This window comes from Pseudorca crassidens, chromosome 4, assembly GCF_039906515.1.
Source record: "Pseudorca crassidens isolate mPseCra1 chromosome 4, mPseCra1.hap1, whole genome shotgun sequence".
NCBI classification, from domain to species: Eukaryota; Metazoa; Chordata; class Mammalia; order Artiodactyla; family Delphinidae; genus Pseudorca; species Pseudorca crassidens.
Genome location: NC_090299.1, coordinates 28,089,768 through 28,093,537, shown reverse-complemented (window position 1 = coordinate 28,093,537; position 3,770 = coordinate 28,089,768). Strand labels below are relative to the sequence as shown.

General features: G+C 40.1%; 1 pseudogene; it reads right to left on the bottom strand.

The window, feature by feature from the left end:
- Positions 1-2,305: 2,305 nt before the first annotated feature.
- LOC137223100 (small integral membrane protein 7 pseudogene) lies at positions 2,306-2,702 on the bottom strand (annotated as a pseudogene).
- Between the last annotated feature and the right edge of the window lie 1,068 nt (positions 2,703-3,770).

Here is a 3,770-nt window from a genome sequence, read left to right as displayed (position 1 = left end):
ATCTTTACTATTTTTTTTGTTTGTTTGTTTCTATTTCATTTATTCCTGCTCTCATCTTTATGATTTCTTTCCTTCCTCTAACTTTGGGTTTTGTTTGTTCTTCTTTCTCTAGTTCCTTTAGGTGTAAGGTTAGATTGTTTGTTTGAGATTTTTCTTGTTTCTTGAGGTGGGCTTTATAGGTATAAACTTCCCTCTTAGAACTGCTTTTGCTGCATCCCATCGGTTTTGGATCGTCGTGTTTTCATTGTCACTTGTCTTTAGGTATTTTTTTATTTCCTCTTTGATTTCTTCAGTGATTTCTTGGTTATTTAGTAACGTATTGTTTAGCCTCCATGTGTTTCTGTTTTTTACATGTTTCCCCCTGTAATTCATTTCTAATTTCATAGCGTTGTGGTCAGAAAAGATGCTTGATATGATTTCAATTTTCTTAAATTTACTGAGGCTTGATTTGTAACCCAAGATGTGATCTATCCTGGAGAATGTTCCATGCACACTTGAGAAGAAAGTGTAATCTGCTGTTTTTGGATGGAATGTCCTATAATTATCAATTCAATCTATCAGGTCTATTGTGTCATTTAAAGCTTGTGTTTCCTTATTAATTTTCTGTTTGGATGATCTGTCCATTGGCGTAAGTGAGGTGTTAAAGTCCCCCACTATTATGGTGTTACTGTTGATTTCCTCTTTTTTAGCTGTTAGCAGTTGCCTTATGTATTGAGGTGCTCCTATGTTGGGTGCATATATATTTATAATTGTTATATCTTCTTCTTGGAATGATCCCTTGATCATTATGTAGTGTCCTTCCTTGTCTCTTGTAACATTCTTTACTTTAAAGTCTATTTGATCTGATATGAGTATTGCTACTTCAGCTTTCTTTTGATTTCCATTTGCATGGAATATCTTTTTCCATTCCCTCACTTTCAGTCTGAATGTGTCCCTAGGTCTGAAGTGGGTCTCTTGTAGACAGCATATAGATGGGTCTTGTTTTTGTATCCATTCAGCAAGTCTGTGTCTTTTGGTTGGAGCATTTAATCCATTCACGTTTAAGGTAATTATTGATATGTATGTTCCTATGACCATTTTCTTAATTGTTTTGTTTTTGTTTTTGTAGGTCCTTTTCTTCTCTTGTGTTTCCCACTTAGAGAAGTTCCTTTAGCATTTGTTGTAGAGCTGGTTTGGTGGTGCTGAATTCTCTTAGCTTTTGCTTGTCTGTAAAGCTTTTGATTTCTCCATCGAATCTGAATGAGATCCTTGCTGGTAGAGTAATCTTGGTTGTAGGTTCTTCCCTTTCATCACTTTAAGTATATCATGCCACTCCCTTCTGGCTTGTACAGTTTCTGCTGAGAAATCAGCTGTTAACCTTACGGGAGTTCCCTTGTATGTTTTTTTTTTTTTTTCCTTTTTAGAAATGAGCTTTATTTTCAATGCTCTTTAGTTCTAAGAGCCTGTATAATTATTTTTTCCTCCCACCAGGTTAACTGCAAGTTAGGATTTCAAAAACCACAACAAACAAATCAAACACCTATAGGATCCGGGCACTGACCACCCAAGTGTCATGTTGGCAATTAAACCAGGACTCCCTTTCAAAGAAGCTTCTATGCAAAATGCTGTATTTCCTCCAATGAGGCTTGTTTTTCAACCTTGAAATCATCCACTTGAAAAGCAGACCCCAAAACCCAAGCTTTCAGAACTGGGTCCCAATATCACCACATAAATCACTCTCATTCTAAAAACTATACAATTAATGGGCCCAAAAGTTACTTTAATAGAGGGCTTCAAGGCAAGCCAAAGTTTCTTATAAAACCCCCATCCACCCTGCCAACTGCTCTGCACCTCTGTTCCACAGGAACCCATAACACTTCACCCTTCAAGTCCTGGGGACAACCTCAGCAGCATGGAGTGGCCAAGCAGAGCCCATTGGGATAGGGAATGAATTTGGACACAGACGCAACAACAATGAACTTGTTCATTCCTCACAAATGTAGTCCAATGAGAGGCTGCATCAAACTTAAAAGCCAACTTTTCTGCTTCAGATTCCTGGATACAAAAGATTTTTTAAAATCTGTATAATTTGAACCAAAAAAATGATGGTTATTAAAAATAAACCAAGAAATACCCAGAAATGGGTTTCCTGTGAAAGTTTGGTAGAAGAGGGATTCCGATCTGATTAAACAATCTAGACACCACAGCCCCTCACATAAACACCCTTCAAACTCTTTTAAGTAGACAGCATTTCAAGGCAGAGGTCAAAATGAAAATATCTTTGAAAAGACAACAGTGACGTGGCTGGGAAACTGTGTTCATCTTGGCAAACATTTTTTCCACCCACCACAAGCTTGGACTTTCTGGGAAGGTCACTGCTTTTCTGGTCAGAAACATTCTTGAAGTCGTCAGGATGGAGGAAGAGACACTCTGTGAAGGTGTGTTTCCGGTTCTGTACCTGGAGCTCAGGAGCCAAAGAGCACGATCATGCAGAACATCATGAAGACATTCCATAGGGCAATGAAGGTTCGAAAATATCTGAGGCTCAGCAAGAACTCCTGGATGTTGTCACCTGTGCTGGGCTCCCTCGACTCCTCCTCAAAGCCTTGCGTGTCCTTCTTTTTCAGCTTAAAGTTGAGCACTGCCCCGGCGTTCATCAACAGCATCCCAAACAGCAGGATGTCCCCGATCATTGTTACTGCCGGAGCGTCCATCAGAACAGGAAGCCCTTTGTATGTTATTTGTCATTTTTCCCTTGCTGCTTTCAAGAATTTTTCTTTGTCTTTAATTTTTGCCAGTTTGATTTCTATGTGTCTCGGTGTGTTTCTCCTTGGGTTTATCCTGTATGGGACTCTCTGTGCTTCCTGGACTTGCATAGCTATTTCCTTTCCCATGTTAGGGAAGTTTTCGACTATAATCTCTTCAAATATTTTCTCGGGTCCTTTCTCTCTCTCTTCTCCTTCTGCGACCCCTATAATGTGAATGTTGTTGTGTTTAATGTTGTCCTAGATGTCTCTTAGGCTGTCTTCATTTCTTTTCATTCTTTTTTCTTTATTCTGTTCCACAGCAGTGAATTCCACCATTCTGTCTTCCAGGTCACTTATCCATTCTTCTGCCTCAGTTATTCTGCTATTGATTCCTTCCAGTGTAGTTTTAATTTCAGTTATTGTAGTGTTCATCTCTGTTTGTTTGTACTTTAATTGTTTGTACTTTAATTCTTCTAGGTCTTTGTTAAACATTTCTTGCATCTTCTCGATCTTTGCCTCCATTCTTTGTCCAGGGTCTTGGATCATCTTCACTATCAGTATTCTGAATTATTTTTCTGGAAGGTTGCCTATCTCCATTTCATTTAGTTGTTTTTCTGGGGTTTTATCTTGTTCATTCATCTGGTACATAGCCCTCTGCTTTTTCATCTTGTCTATCTTCCTGTGAATGTGGTTTTTGTTCCACAGGCTGCAGGATTGTAGTTCTTCTTGCTTCTGCTGTCTGCCCTCTGGTGGATGAGGCTATCTAAGAGGATTGAGCACGTTTCCTGATGGAGGGACTGGTGGTGGGTGTTACTCTGGTGGGCAGAGCTCAGTAAAGCTTTAATCTGCTTGTCTGCTGATGGGTGGGGCTGGGTTCCCTCCCTGTTGGTTGTTTGGCCTGAGGCAACCCAACACTGGAGCCTAGCTGGGCTCTTTGGTTGGGCTAATGGTAGACTCTGGGAGGGCTCACGCCAAGGAGTACTTCCCAGAACTTCTGCTGCCAGTGTCCTTGTCCTCACAGTGAGCCACAGCCACCACCCGCCT